Genomic DNA, 16,604 nt, shown 5'->3' with positions numbered 1-16,604 from the left:
GGGGTTAGGAAATCCTCTCCTTTACTGGGATAAACTGGGAACGAATTGGGAAAAGATGTATTTGCGTTAGCTTGCATATTTAGTAAAATTCCCCCCATTTATGCTAGCATTTGCTCGCACATATATCAATATGAAATCATGTGCACATGTATGACCAAATAGCTGATTCTAAAACACAAGCGCATTTGCACCTGCATGTGTGTCTTAAAATTTACCTTTCAAAATATGATTTTACTTATTATTTGAAACCTCATAACAGTTACTCAAGGATACACTTTTTATTTGTTTCTCCCTCTTTTTTCTCTCAAGAAGTAACAGCAGAAATTGGACTTGCTCCCTTATCAGATCACGCTCCTGTTTCAGTAGACCTAAGACTGAATGTAAAACAATCAAGGGCCTTTAAATGGAGACTGTATCCCTCTCTTTACTATGATGGAAAGATTATGTGTCTCTAAAGCGGATGCCTGATATTTCACCTGATTTTTTTGGGGCATCATCAAAAGACAGAACCAGGCAGAAGCTGAACGCAGGAACAAGGCTGATGAGCTTGAGCAAGACAGAAGACTGGAACCAGAAGGTGCAGGAACCAGAAGACCTTCCTGCTAATGTCACAAATCCAAGTCCAGGCAGGCTAAGTAGTCTTGAACATGTAACATTATCATCGGGGTGGGTACCCAACTCTCCCGCCAACGTGTACCAAATTGTGTGCACCAATGTGCACGCACATCCTAAGCTTCTTTTTTGCTGGATCCTAATATCACATGAATCAAGAGTGTCCAATGGTGGCTCCCTGCTGTACGATGAACATCCACTGCAAAGGGGTTTGGGGAAGGCAGCTGGATTCTAACTACCCCCTTCTCAAGTCCCTTCTTCTCAGCTTCTGAGGAGACAAAGATACTATTTTACCAACTGGGGGCTTGAGGGTCCACACCCAGGATCCAGAGATTCTTTGGTTTTGAGAGTAGACTGAAAAACCATTCAAAATAGAAGACTTAACTGAAGAAAAGATTAAAAGCTTGGTCAAGGACTGAGACTGGTCCTGATCAACAGGCTAAGGTTCTTTGGCAGGAGGACAACACAGTTAAGGAGACTTTCTTGCTGAGGCCACAAATTCTAGTCCAGCCAGGTTAAGTAATTTTGAGTGTGTGACAACATCTTCAGGGCAGGTACCTGACTCTCTCACCAATATGCACTGAATCGTGAGCACCGATGCGCACGCATGCCCTAAGCGTCTCTCTGCCGGGTCCTAGAATCATATGAATCAGAGCGTCTAATGACGGCTCCCTGCTGCACGGTGAACATCCACCACCAAGAAGTCTGGGAATGTGGTTTAACTTACACACCTAGTTTATTAATTTAAATTGTTACCATACTATGATGGCACACGAGTAATTTGTAATCTATACCACCCATATTTCTCTTTATCGTGCCCTTCTGTAAACTGTTGTGATGGTATTTAACTTAATGATGGTATAGAAAAATGTTTAAATAAATAAATAACTAAATAAATAAATTTTACTTAAATTCCTTTGAGAGGGATTATCAATTTCAACTGTTGTCATTAAATTTTACACTATCTCTGCTTTGTTTGGCCTGAAGTAAAAATACATGCATTGCTTGCTTCCCAAATAGACTTTAATGGGAATGAAGTGAATGAACCCCAAAACAATCTGGGTTTTTCATTGGATTGCATTCATTTGGTTTGGTGACCCAAACTGAAAATCATCTCAATCAGATCCGTTTTCACATTTGCATCATCCAAATGTACATCCCATAATTGTTACCCACCCAACTAACTCTCCCTTTAGCTTCTTTTTCATCATCAAATTCAAGTTCCCATGTTCAAGTTCTCATGCAGATGGGATATGTCCCACACTTTGTCAATGAGCTCTAACTTTGCAGATCATCGACTCTTAAGTGCCAGATACATTGAAGTGTTTTTCCCATGTATGTGAGAAAACTGGCTGTAAGAGCTGCAACACTTCATGCCGATCTAGGCCCATGGATTTACTCTGCCAATAATTCATACATTCCACAAGATGTGTATTATAGTAGTGTTTTCATCCTAGGCATGTGCCAGTTTCAGGGTTGCTCACACAACTGCTAATATGTTTTTTCTATTCGAAGAATACAATATTTTTTTCATTGGCACTATTTGCTGGTAACCTACACATCTCAGCTGTTAGTTTAAAAGAGTCTTTTTTTCAAAAATTAAATCTATCAAAAGGGCATACAATTTGTTCTATCACATCTATTTCCATTAAATTAGGCATTTAAAAGTGCCACTTAGGAGTACAGCCTGTTTAATATCAGGAACTTTAATGGCATTTACAGTGTGTATCACAATGCATAACACTATAAGACATTGCACAAATCTGTCATTTGTCAGCTTCAAGCTGCGCGACATTCATTTATTATTATTTCAAGATTTCAAAATCTGAATGAACTTTTCTGGGTTTTTTTTAATACTAGCTGCTACTGTGTTCTAGTGACCTTTCCAAAAAAGAAATCTACAATTATTTCTTTCAGAACACTAGTCTGTCTGATACCATTCAAATTTTCATTTTTTAAATATTTTTGGTAAATAATATCCAATTCCCCTTCTCTGCCCCTTCCTCAGCACTATATCTCCTTTCTCTTCCGCCTTTTGCTTTTCTCCACTCCCTTCCTCTGATCTCTCCTCAGTCCCCATGCCCTTGGCTTTGCTCTCCAATCACAGAATGTGGTTGTGGGGCTGTAAAAGAAAAGGCACATCCTTAGCCAACATGCACGGAACCCTATCAGTAAAACCCCTTCGGACAATATAATAAGCAGAGTTTCGCATCCCCTCCCCCCAAGATTGGGAGGGGAGAGGACAGGAGGAAGAAAGCAGTGGCAGCATGTCAAGCCATGATATCTTCTTCTGCTGCCAAGGCCTGATTGCTGCTTTGAGCCATGAGGAAACACAGCCTTATGGAGTGATTGGGGCGTGATGGGGCTGGAAAAGTAGGAAGCTTTTCATTCAGTTGCTCTGGGAAATTCGAAGGAGGCTGGTTTGTAATTACTTTGGACTGGGCCTGCTTTGTTGGATCAGTTTTTGGGATTATTTGATGGGTCTGTTTAAGATTTAACTTTTAGAAGTCCATATTCAGAGTCATTTAGCTGGATAACTCACCAGTTATCCAGCTAAGTTTCAAACTGAATATTTTTGGCTCTTATCTGGCTAAACTTTAGCGAGATATTTCTTTAGCTGGCTAAAATTTAACCAGATAACTTAGAGCATTCCAGGAGGAATTTCTGGGCAGAGTTTGGATAGCCAGATAAGTTATCCAGCTAACTTTGATATTCAGAGTTAGCCAGATAACAAACCTGGCTAACTGGTCCAGCCATAGAGCAGTCCTAAATTTAGCTGTATAAACTTATCTGGCTATCTTCAATTATGCAGCTACATCACTGTATATCCCTCCAAAGTTAGCCAGGTATGTTTATCTGACTTACAGAGTCATTCATTAACGCCATTAATGCCATAACGCATGCAATAGTTAACACAGCGCGAATGCACGTTGTCAAATTTATTCAAAGGGGCAGGATGGGGAGGGGTTTGGGCGGGATTAATGAAAATGATGGGCATTATCACACCGTGCATTACCCTATTGCACGCTTTTAACACCGGAAATAACTATACCTTTTTTCCCTGGCGTTAAGCTGTGCAATATGTCCAAAATGGCCATAATACACCGGAAAGAGACTTCACTCATTATGCTTGAGCGCACCCCACCAAGTCTAGGATTGACTATATTTTAATCTCCAAATCTCTTTTCAATGCTGTTTCATAAAGGGCATTTGGTGGTTTTGGACCATTACCCCATGCTCTATTGTTTGGTGGGAAATATTGGGTTTGATTCTTGAATGGCTTTGTAAGAAAAGAGATTTTTCACATTTCTTGCAGGAGAGGAGACAATATTTCTTGGAGGCCAATCAGCAGCACAGAGATACCTCCATTTTGTTTTGGGAGACACAAAAAGCAGTGATGGGGAGAGAGATTATTCAATAAGTCATCCTGAAAAGGAAGCAGAGAAATAAACATATTTTGGAACTGGGTAAAATACTGATATACTATAAGAATCCATGGAATAAAAATAATTATGAAGAATGGAGACTCAGCTTCCAAAAGGTTCTAGCAGATCTTAATGATCTCCTTCACCAGAAGGCAACTGGCACTCTTTTTATTTATAAGCATAAAATATTTCAATATGGCAGTAAACCAGGACAACTGATAGCTAATCTTACCAAATCCCATTCCCAATCTAAATTTATTAGTAACATCAAAAATCCAAGTGGTTCGTTTGCTACTTCTACCTTGGACATAGGGGAGGTGTTCTGGGATTTTTATCATGCTTTGTACAATAAGGAAATCCCTAACTTAGGCCTGGATTCATCATTCCTCACTAAATGACGAATCCTGGGAAAATGGGCAGGGGGGCAAAGGTGGGACGGGCCTGCGAAAGCCCGCAGCCTTCGCACCATGGCGGTGCGCTGGCTGCTGGCTTTCGCACTGAATAGCGCCACCATGAAAGGTGGCGCTATTCGGCGTGCTACTGCCGACGATAATGTTAGTAAAGGCCCTTTTCACATGCGATAATGTTAGTAAAGGCCCTTTTCACATGCGATAGAGGCTTAGCGCGCGCGATATGGCCGTATCGCATGCGATAAGCCTTTGATAAATGATCCCTTAGAAAATCAGAATGCATTTTTTGAACACTTACGGATCCCTCATTTATCTTCTGAACAGGTAGATAACCTGAATAAGCCAATTTCTTCCCTAGCAGTCTCTTTCTTGATTAAAGAATTGAAACTGCACAAACTGCTGGGGCCGGATGGCTTGAATTCTTTGTTTTACAAATTGTTTCATTCTTCTAATATTCCAGACCTTTGTGCTTTATTTAATTATATGATTCAAAGTTGAGCTATACCAGACTCCATGTCAGTTGCAGCCATTACCATTCTACCTAAGTCTGGGAGAGATTTAACTGACCTTGATTCGTATAGACCCATTTCCTTATTGAATCAAGACATAACAATTTATGCTAACACATTGGCTAACCGATTAAAGTATATTTTACCTGATTTGATTTCCCCTGAACAAACTGGCTTTGTTTATGGCAGAAAACCTTTTACTAATATTAGGCGGTTGTTATTTACTTTGGAATCTTGTCATACCCAGAATGTAGTAGACCCTCCTCTGATTAGTTTTGATGTAGAAAAAGACTTTGATAGCGTGACGTGGGACTTTTTATTTGAGTCTTTGAGGATTTTAGGCTTTGAGAGTTCTTTTTAATCTGTCATCCAAATTCTTTATCATGATCCCAAAGCTTTTATCTGCATTAATGGCACCACATCCCCCTTTATTTAGTCTTGGGAGGGGAACTCGGCAGGGATGCCCCTTGTCCCCTCTTTTGTTTTATCCTTAGAACCACTGGTGTGCAAAATTAAATAGGATTTAGCTATTTTGGGAGTATTTATAGGGTATCGTGAACTGAAACTCCTGCTTTTTGTGGATGACATGTTGATGGTATTGACTAATGCCCGAGTTACTCTTCTGCTATTGTTGGAGCATATTCATAATTTTGGTACTTTCTTGGGTTTAAAATTGAATCTCACTAAATCTGAAGCAATGGATATTGTTGGCCATCTCCATGTTGTTTGGGTTAATTTCCTGCTTGCATGGGCAAATGATCCTGTCAAGTATTTAGGGGTTAAAATACACAAGCATCCAGCTCTTTGGTACTAGTGCAATGTTTCACCTCTTCTTCAGGAATTAAAAAAAAATGTACAGTTGGAAATATTTTCCTTTATCCTTACAGGGCCGCATGGTATTAGTTAAAATGATTCTGATACCTAAACTATTATATTTACTGCATATGTTACTTCTTTTTTTTTTTAAGAAAGCAGAGTTGCTTACCTGTAACAGGTGTTCTCACAGGACAGCAGGATGTTAGTCCTCACTCATGGGTGACATCATCAAGATAGAGCCCAATCACGGAACACTCTTGTCAAAGTTTCTAGAACTTTGACTGGCACCTACTGGGCATGCCCAGCATAGCACCAACCCTGCAACCAGCAGGGGTCCTCCTTCAGTCTTGTGTATAGTAAAAGTAAGTGCGAAAAATAAAATAACAAATCACAAGTGAACCCAACTCCACGGGGTGGCAGGTGGGTTTTGTGAGGACTAACATCCTGCTGTCCTGTGAGAAAGCAATATTGCTTACCTTGTAATGGATGTTATCCCAGGACAGCAGGATGTAGTCCTCACATATGGGTGACATCATCAGATGGAGCTCTGATACGGAAAACTTCTGTCAAAGTTTCTAGAAACTTTTGACTGGCACAGTGAAGCCACTGAGCATGCCCAGCATACCATGATTTTCTCAGCCACAGGGGTCTCCCCTCAGTCTCGTTTGTAGCAGTAAGCGGGAGCGAAAAAATAAAATAATAAAACATATCGGTCCCAACTCCACGGGGTGGTGGGTGGGTTTCATGAGGACTACATCCTGCTGTCCTGGGATAACACCCATTACAAGGTAAGCAATTTTGCTTTATCCCAGGACATCAGGCTGATAGTCCTCACATATGGGTGATTAGCGAGCTACAGGCTGAGTCATTCTTGTATCGGACCAACAGCATACAACTTGTGCAACAAGCACAACTGGTGTACTGTTGGAAAAAATGAGGCAGCCTGAAATCACAGTAGGATGGATGTAGAAGGAGTTGGTATTATACTGGAAATAAGTTCTTTAAGACAGATTGTCCAAAGGCTGAATTGTGTCATCCTTCCTTGTCCAAACAGTAATGTGCTGCAAAGGTGTGAAGTGAACTCCAAGTTGCAGCTTTACAGATATCGGCAATAGGCACAGAACGGTAGTGTGCTACTGAAGTAGACATAGCCCTTACTGAGTGCGCTTTTACTCACCCCTGGAGAGGAATGCCTGCTTTTTTATAGCAGAATTCGATACAGTCTGCTAGCCAGTTGGAGAGAGTTTGTTTTCCCACTGCAACACCTCGTTTATTTTTGTCAAAAGAAAGAATTGGATGGATTTTCTATGGATTGCCGTGCGGTTCAGGTAAAAAGCTAGTGCACGTTTACAATCTAAGGTGTGTAAAACGCTTTCTCCCTGGTGAGAGTGTGGCCTTGGAAAGAAAATAGGCAAGACTATAGATTGATTGAGGTGAAAATCCGTTACCACTTTTGGTAGGAATTTGGGGTGAGTGTGAAGGACTACCTGGTTATGTAAGAACCTTGTGTAGGGTGAGTATGTGACAAGAGCTTGCAACTCACTGACCCTCCTAGCAGATGTAATGGCTACTAGGAAAAATACTTTCCATGTAAGAAATTTATCATCGCAGGAGTGCAGAGGCTCAAGCTGGGATCGCATGAGTCCCGTTAGCACTAAATTAAGATCCCATTCAGTAACCGGTGGTCAAATGGGAGGTTTAAGGTGGAGTAAGCCTCTCATAAACCGACTCACTAGGGGTTGCGCTGTTATTGGCGCATTCCCTATTCCCTTGTGGTATGCCATTATGGCACTTAGGTGTACCCTTACAGAGGATGTCTGTAGACCAGAAACCAAAAGGTGGCACAGGTAATCCCATAAAGAAGGAGTGGGGCAAGAGAAAGGGTCAAAACCTTTTTGTGTGCACCACTTGGTAAATCTTGTCCACTTAAAGTGGTAAGATTTACGTGTGGAAGGCTTAAGTGAAACTACGAGAACTTTAGAGACTTGAGTTGAAAGATTAAATGGTTGCAGAATTAAGCTTTCAACATCCAAGCTGTCAGGGCAAGAGTTGGCAGGTTGGGATGATGCAACTTGCCCTGATTCTGAGTTATGAGTGGGCACTGTGCCCAGGCGAATTAGTTCTCTGATCGAGAGGTCGAGGAGTATGGGAAACCATACTTGTCAAGGCTAATATGGGGCTATGAGGATCATTGATCCTCTGTCCTGTTGTAGCTTCACGAGAGTTTTGGATATTAGCGGAATCGGAGGATATGCATATAGAAGTCCTGTGTTCCAGGGGCGAGCAAAGGTGTCCCTGGGGAATGTTTGTCGATGGCCGTGGAGGGAGCAGAATCTTTCCACTTTGTGATTCAGTTTGGACGCAAAGAGGTCTATGAATGGGCGACTCCAGCATTGAAAGATTTTGCTCGCTACACTCGGGACCAGAGACCATTCATGGGGATGGAAACGCCAACTGAGATCGTCTGCTAGGATGTTTTGTATGCCTGCCAGATAAGTTGCTCGGAGATGCATAGAGTGTTGGAGAGCCCAGGCCCAAATCTGCACTGCTTCTTGACAGAGCGGATAAGAGCCCGTGCCTCCCTGTTTGTTTATGTAACACATAGGTCCATTTGTATCAGCACAGTCTTGTTGGAGAGGCAGTCTTTGAAGGCATATAGGGCATAACGCATTGCTCGAAGTTCCAAGAAGTTTATCTAACACTTCATTTCGAGCATAGTCCACGTCCCTTGTGTTTGGAGGCTGTTGACATGTGCTCCCCGTCCCAAATTGGAGTCATCTGTCGTTAAGATGACTTGTGGAATTAATTGCTGGAAAGGGAGGCCTGCTTTTAAGGCAGCTTGATTCGTCCACCAGTGGAGTGAAAGGCGTAATTGGTGGGTGATTTGAACTGTGTATGACAGTGGCTGGAAAGCTTGGAACCATTGAGATTTCAAAGTCCATTGAGTTCTTCTCATGGCTAACTTCGCCATGAGGTAACATGCACTGTACAGGCCATGTGTCCTAGTAGTATTAGAAGTTGATGGGCAGAGGCGAACTGGCTGTGGATTATTGAGTTCGCCAAGCATGCTAGATTGTTGGCATGGTCGTTTGGAAGAAAGGTTTTCACCACTGTGGTGTCGAGGTCTGCTCCGATGAAAGTGAGGAGCTGAGACGGCTCGATGTGGGATTTTTGATAGTTGATTAGAAATCCCAGGTAGTGCAACAGTGCTTTTGTACTTTTTAAGGCAGACAGAGCTCCCTGCCTGGATGGACTTCTGATTAACCAGTCGTCTAGGTAGGGAAAAACATGAATGCTGTTTTTTCTTAGATGTGCATGAGCTACTGCTAGACATTTTGTGAATACTCGAGGTGCAGAGGCGAGTCCGAATGGCAGGACTCGATATTGGTAATGATGTTTCCCCACGACAAATCAAAAGTACTTGTGATGTTGTCTGGAAATGGGTATGTGTGCATAAGCGTCTTGAAAATCTAGAGAACAGAGCCAATCTTCCCGCTGAAGCAATGGAAGGATGGTTCCCAGGGATACCATCCGAAATTTTTCTTTTTGAAGAAATTTGTTGAGATTGCGGAGGTCTAAGATAGGGCAGAGGCCGCCTGTTTTCTTTGATTATATGTCCTAAATACTTTATTTCCCTTTCCACATACTGTAATTTAGCCTTAGATTCTCTCAGACCTTATTCCCCTAAGAAATTCAACAATTGATTAGTAGCTTTTCTTACCCACTCTTGCTTTTTCCCTGATATTAATAGATCATCTACACATTGTACAAGTGTGGCCCTGGGGGCAATACAAATTTTCCCAAAACTTGTTCCAGGACCTGTCCAAACAGGTTCAGGGATTCTGTAAACCCATGGGGAAGAAACTTCCACCAGTACTGTTGTTTCCTCCCGGTATAAGGGTCCTCCCATTCAAATGCAAATAAATCTCAGCTTTCTTCGGCTAAGCGGCATGCCCAAAAGGCGTCCTTCAGGTCTATTACACTGAACACTTATGCTCTCGGGGAATTTTACTTAACAGAGTGTACGGATTTGGGACTACTGGGTGTCTAACTTGCACTATCTTGTTTAACTCCCTCAAGTCTTGTACTAATCTGTAAGTACCGTTTGGTTTTCTTACTGGGAGGAGTGGGGTATTATATGGTGACATGCAGGGTTCAATCAGCCTGTCCTGTAATAGCTCATTTATTACTGGCTGAAGATCTTTCCTCCCCTCAAGGGAAATAGGATACTGTCTTTGGCATACTATCCTTTCCCCTTGTTTCAACTTAATTCCTAAAGGTACAATATCTAATTCTCCCCTACTGCCATCCCGTACCCAAACCTCTGAATCTATTTCTTCCTCAACTTGGGGTCTAAGGGGATTCATATGGACAGTCAATTGATCCCCTATCACTTGTATTTGTACTCATAACCGGACTAGGAGATCTCTACCCAGTAAATTACATCCTGCTTCTGGTATATACAGAAGGCTCCCCATGACTTCTCTATCCTGATTTCCTATATTAGTTTCTTCTAAAATAGGAACTGAAAACTGTTCCCCTTTTATCCCTGAGACTGTTAACTTCTGAGGCATTATTACGACCCTTATTGGTAAATTTATAACTGAAGATCAGGCAGCTTCTGTGTCTACTAAAAAAATTATTTCCTCCTTCGTTGGTCCTACCTTTAAATTTATCAAGGGCTCTTGGTAGGACCTTAAAGTTAGTAACCCCTGACCTCCCTATTCATTGTCATTCTCTACCATTGAAAAGACTCTCTCTTCTCTCAAAGTCTGATGGCACTCCCTTTTGAAATGTCCTATTTGGCCGCAATGAAAACATCCCCCCTCAGACCCCCGGACTCCCACTGAAGCCTCTACCTCTCTGACCTCGACCTCTCCCTCTCTGCCAGCTTCCCCTAGTTTTTCCCCTTCCACATTCTTTTTCTCTTTCTTGTGTTTCCCTTTAAATAATTTCGTTTACTGTATTCATCATAATTTTGGCCTTCTGTTTCTATTTCTCTTCCTCCCTCCTTATGAACACTTTCAGAGCTTCTTTTAATAAGTCCTCAATTGGTTTCTCATTCCACCCTTCTATTTTCTGTAACCTTTTTTGAATGTCTGGCCACAATTTAGTAACAAAATTGATTTTTAACAATCCCTGGCTTATGGGGTCATCTAGTGGCAAGCTAGCTCGAAAGGGTTCTAGAAATGCCAAAGGGGTTTTTTCACACTCCTGTTGTATTTCAAAAGCCTTTGCTATGTTCTGACTCCTAGGCACTGCCTTCTTAATCCCCCTTACAATTAGGTTTTGCAGATTGCTCATATGACCTCTATCTACTGGCTCATTATGGATCCATCCTGGGTTCCGGATGGGATATATTTGTTCTGCAGGGACCTCCCCTTCACCTCCAGCCGGATGCTCCCTTTCCCATATTTTCATGCCGGTTGTTCTAATCATAAGAACATAAGAACATAAGAAATTGCCATGCTGGGTCAGACCAAGGGTCCATCAAGCCCAGCATCCTGTTTCCAACAGAGGCCAAAACCAGGCCACAAGAACCTGGCAATTACCCAAACACTAAGAAGATCCCATGCTACTGATGCAATTAATAGCAGTGGCTATTCCCTAAGTAAAATTGATTAATAGCCATTAATGGACTTCTCCTCCAAGAACTTATCCAAACCTTTTATGAACCCAGCTACACTAACTGCACTAACCACATCCTCTGGCAACAAATTCCAGAGCTTTATTGTGCATTGAGTGAAAAAGAATTTTCTCCGATTAGTCTTAAATGTGTTACTTGCTAACTTCATGGAATGCCCCTAGTCCTTCTATTATTCAAAAATGTAAATAACCGAGTCACATCTACTCGTTCAAGACCTCTCATGATCTTAAAGACCTCTATCATATCCCCCCTCAGCCGTCTCTTCTCCAAGCTGAACAGCCCTAACCTCTTCAGCCTTTCCTCATAGGGGAGCTGTTCCATCCCCTTTATCATTTTGGTTGCCTTTCTCTGTACCTTCTCCATCGCAACTATATCTTTTTTGAAATGCGGCGACCAGAATTGTACACAGTATTCAAGGTGCGGTCTCACCATGGAGCGATACAGAGGCATTATGACATTTTCCGTTCTATTAACCATTCCCTTCCTAATAATTCTTAACATTCTATTTGTTTTTTTGACTGCTGCAGCACCCTGAGCCGACGATTTTAAAGTATTATCCACTATGATTCCTAGATCTTTTTCCTGGGTGGTAGCTCCTAATATGGAACCTAACATCGTGTAACTACAGCAAGGGTTATTTTTCCCTATATGCAACACCTTGCACTTATCCACATTATATTTCATCTGCCATTTGGATGCCCAATCTTCCAGTCTTGCAAGGTCCTCCTGTAATATATCACAGTCTGCTTGTGATTTAACTACTCTGAATAATTTTGTATCATCCGCAAATTTGATAACCTCACTCGTCGTATTCCTTTCCAGATCATTTATATATATATTGAAAAGCACCAGTCCAAGTACAGATCCCTGAGGCACTCCACTGTTTACCCTTTTCCACTGAGAAAATTGACCATTTAGTTGTAAAGAGGACCTGTGTTTCTAAACATAGTACAGAACACAGGGGTTCTGTGGTTCTAAAACAAAGTACAGAGCGCAGGGGTGCACAGAGTATGGTAGATTGTGTGAAAAGGTGTGGCTCAAAAGCTGCATTGATGAAAAAACCCAAAGTTTAAAAGTTTCAGGTAGAGAGGAAACTGTGAGCAGGCCTGGTTGCAGGAACAGCCAGAAAATGGTACGTTTGTACTGGCTAACGTAGATAAGGATTAAAAGTGATGTAGTTATAGCTGGTTATGCAGGCTTTTTAAATCTTTTTTTTTGCCTTGAAAAAAAGAAAAGAGGACAGAACACTGGTGCAAGAGGGCTGTGCTGAACAAGGTGTGGCCCTCTTCAAGTAAGCAAGCCACTCTGCCAGGAAAGTGTACAGCCACAAGAAAACCTGGAGTGGAGCACCAGAATGCAGCAGTTTGAGAGCTGAAGGAAGCTGGCAAGCCTTGATCCAGAATCACCAGGAGGGAGATAGAAGGTTACAAGAGAACCTTGTAAGGAGTCGGCGGGCTCGGGCTGAGCAAAAACAGACCCAGGAAATACACCAGGCCATGGCCAATTTCTATTTGGAGTGGAGCCTCATGGCCTTGTCAAAGAGTGGTGGCACAGAGTACCCAGGAGGGGGCACTACAGAATGGCCAGCAGGCTGCAATACCGACTGACCAGAGGATACCCAAACAGTACCAGGAGTCCAGAGATTGCTTCTGTGAGAAGCCCTGAGAAAGGGGCAGTGAAAAATCCTGAGAGAGGGTTCACAGAAAGCCCTGGAGAAGGCAACACAGACTGCTCAGAAGGAGGCAGTATTGAAAAGGAGTAAGTCAGCACTACAGGAAGAACCAAGGAAGATCCTGTAAGGTGCCCAAACACTACCAGGACCCAGAGGCAACTCCTGTTAGAAGCCTAGAGAGAGAGGGGGCATGGAAAGGCGAGAGATGCCATGGAGAGCCCAGAGGGTGGCACTTCGGAGACCCCAGGGAGTGAGGCTATGGAGGAGCCAAGGACCGGCATGGGTGAGTGGCCAGAGTGTACAGAGGTGGAAACTACAAAGAGCCCAGAGGAGGCGCTGCAGAGATTACAGACAAGGAAACTGCATACAGCCCAAGGATAGGTGCTGCAGAGTGAAGAGGAGGAAACTGCGGACAGCCCAGAGGGAGGTGCTGCAGAGAACCTAGAGGAAGAGTCCATGGAGAGCACAAGGGATGGCGCTGAGGTGACTCCAGTAACTGAGGCTAGAGAAGAGCCAAGAAGAGGCTTTACATCAAGATACCAGATGCCAGGAAGTAGGTGCAGCTGGTTATTGAGGAACCAGCACTGGTGGTTCCCCAGTCGGTTCATAAAGTTCCATCGGGATGGAATTCATTCCTGGAGCAAGCAAAGGACTTAATTAAAGGACTGGGGATGTGCACTGCAAGAACAGCCACTGGGTAGTGGTCATGACTCTGTCAAGGGTAATCCTAAGAGATGGGTGAGCATGTCACAAGGTCCCCGTTCCCAAGTGTAGCTGGTGGGAAGCCAGAGGAAGGGGATTAGCAGGACTTTGACTCTCTTGGATAGGATCCAGGAAGGAGTAGGGACACGGCCTTATGGTTCCAAGCTGAGGGGAGGAGTATGTGAAGTAGTGCCCCTAGTATGCCCCTATTTACTGAATTTTAGCCTCCAGGCCTGTGGGAATCACCGCTCGGTACCACAGACCCCGTCTTAAAAAGTTATCCTGAACACAATTTGCCACTCAAAACCGCCAACCTCTAATCTTCTCCTTCCTAAAACCTACTGTGAAAAGCTCCCCATACCCCTTCCCCTAACTACCAAAATCCCCTCAATCCCCCACCTATCAGCCATCAGCAAGACATAAAAACCCAACCTACTTTAATCCCCAACCTGCCAAACCCTCCCCCACAAGAATCGTTTTCCAGGAGGACCTTAATACCAGTTTGCACAAAGGAGTAAGCCACTTTGCACTTCAAAGAGTGCCTGATGCTTCTGGCGCACAGTGTCTCTTGCATTATCCCTTGCATCCAATGGTGTCAGAGGTGGGTGGGGGTCACAGTTCTCACTCTACCGGGACACTGAGATAGGAAATGGAAATCACCTGCACATAGCAATAAATAAATGTAAATATAAACCGATGTGATATCTCGATTGAGATCGAATGTCGGTATATAAAAATAATAAATAAACAAATAAAAAATAAATAAATACATAAGAAATCAAACTCCCCAGACATGCTACAGCTTGGATAGCAAGGGGAGGGTGGGCTGTGTATCAAATTATGCAATAGAGGGAAGAATCCTGGCTAGCGGAGGAGTAGCCTAGTGGTAGAGCAGTGGGCTTTAGACCAGGGTTCAAATCCCACTGCTGCTCCTTGTGACGTTGGGTAAGTCACTTTATCCTCTGTTGCCTCAGGTCAAAACTTAGATTGGGAGCAGACTGGGGACAGAGAAATAACTACAGTACCTGAATGTAATCCATTTTGAAGTGCTGAAAAGCAGCTTATAAATAAATAGTTGGAAGTGATGATTCATAGTGCTGTAATGTAGCCTAATACAGACTAAATCCAATTGAAAAGGGAACTGTTGAACCATAATAAAAATAAATTTAAAAACAAATCTGTCAGGCATCTATTTTAAATAATGCTGGAAATTTAAGAACATTAGTGTCACAGCCCCTCATTCTGAATTGGTCCCACAGCACATCACTAACAGAAGTGTGCAGGTATGAACAAAATGGTTGAAGTGCCAAAAATAGTGATTCAGTGTTGAGAGTGCAGCTCTACAGCTATATTTTTCTAATTAAAATAATGGTATCCAAAACTAATATGCATTTTTCACCAGTTTACTGAATTAGATTAATGATGGTAAGGAATTTGCTGTTATTTTTCTGTTCCAGTGCTTAGCTCCAAACTATTACTATTATTTCAAATACCATCTACTAAATGGAATGATATTTGAAGTAATAGAGGTAAAAACAAGTGCTCCCTAGGCGTCAATTCTGGGATTCACTCCTTTTTCTTAATAAGATTAAATGTTATTTCTGAGTATATAAATCTACCATCCTTGCATCTCTGAAGTGATGATTATGTTTTTTTGTTGACAAGGAAAACAAATTGCTAGATGATTCTAGAAATTCAGGAAAAGATAGTCTGTCATCTTTTATTACCGAAAAAGAAAATGTTTTTGTAAACCAAATGAGGATTCCTGTTGCGGTCCCGGGCCTTGCCCCGGTCCCTCCACCTACCTCGGGGACGGCCTGGGCTGATTCACGGCCTTCTCGGGCCTGCATGGCCTCCAGCGCGTCTCTCCCACCTCGGGAGAGACGCTGATGATCCACAGCGGCTGGCCCAGCCCCCTAGATGCGTGCGCGCGAGGAGGAGCCCTTCTTAAAGGGGCCAGTGCGGGAAAACTATAGAGGACACCTTGGATGACGTCAGACGCTGCAGGGTATTTTAACCCTGCAGCTTCACCTAGACAGGGCCTTGCAACGAGGTTCCACAGTTCTGTGTCTCAGGTTGCTGCGTTGGACTCTGGTTCGCCTCTGCTGATTATTGACTCCTGGCTTCTGACCCTGCTTCACCCCTGACTTCGTCTTCAGCTTCCGCTCCTGGCTTGGTTCGTCCTCTGACTTCTGGCTTTCGACCCGGCTCCATCCCACGACTCCGTCTTCAGCTGTCGTCCTTGGCTTTGTTTTGGATCTCCCACTTCTGGCTTTCGACCCGGCTCCGTCCCATGACTCCGTCTTCAGCTGTCGTCTCTGGCTTTGGTTTGGATCTCTGACTTCTGGCTTTTGACCTGGCTTCGCTCTTGGACTTCGACTTGGTTTCTTCCACCACCTCAGGTATCCAGTACTTGCTGGCCCAGAGGATTCTCCTAAGTCCCAGCGGCTCGGGCTCTCACGGGCTCCTCCCGGGGGAGCTGTGGGCTTCCGAGGGTGAAGACTCTTCAGCTACCTGTGCCCAGCTATCCTTCGTCCATCTCTTCGGCCTCAGTCTGGATCCTTGGTCGCATAGGGTCCCACCTAAGTTCAAGAGGTCTGGGTCCCTACGGGCTCCTCCTGGTGGGACCTCGGATTTCCAGTGGTGAAGCCTCTTCCGAGTCTCTTCCGTGTCGCCTCCCAGCTGTGACGCTTTCTGTGGGTCCCCACAGCATTCCAACTGTCTCAGCCGGCTCAAGGGTCCACGACCGTAACAATTCCGTCCCTAGTAACAATGGGGAAAATACTAAATTAGAGATTAAACAAGGGACTA

This window comes from Rhinatrema bivittatum, chromosome 1 (assembly GCF_901001135.1).
Source record: "Rhinatrema bivittatum chromosome 1, aRhiBiv1.1, whole genome shotgun sequence".
In the NCBI taxonomy this organism is placed as follows: Eukaryota; Metazoa; Chordata; class Amphibia; order Gymnophiona; family Rhinatrematidae; genus Rhinatrema; species Rhinatrema bivittatum.
Note: the sequence above shows the minus strand (reverse complement) of the source record.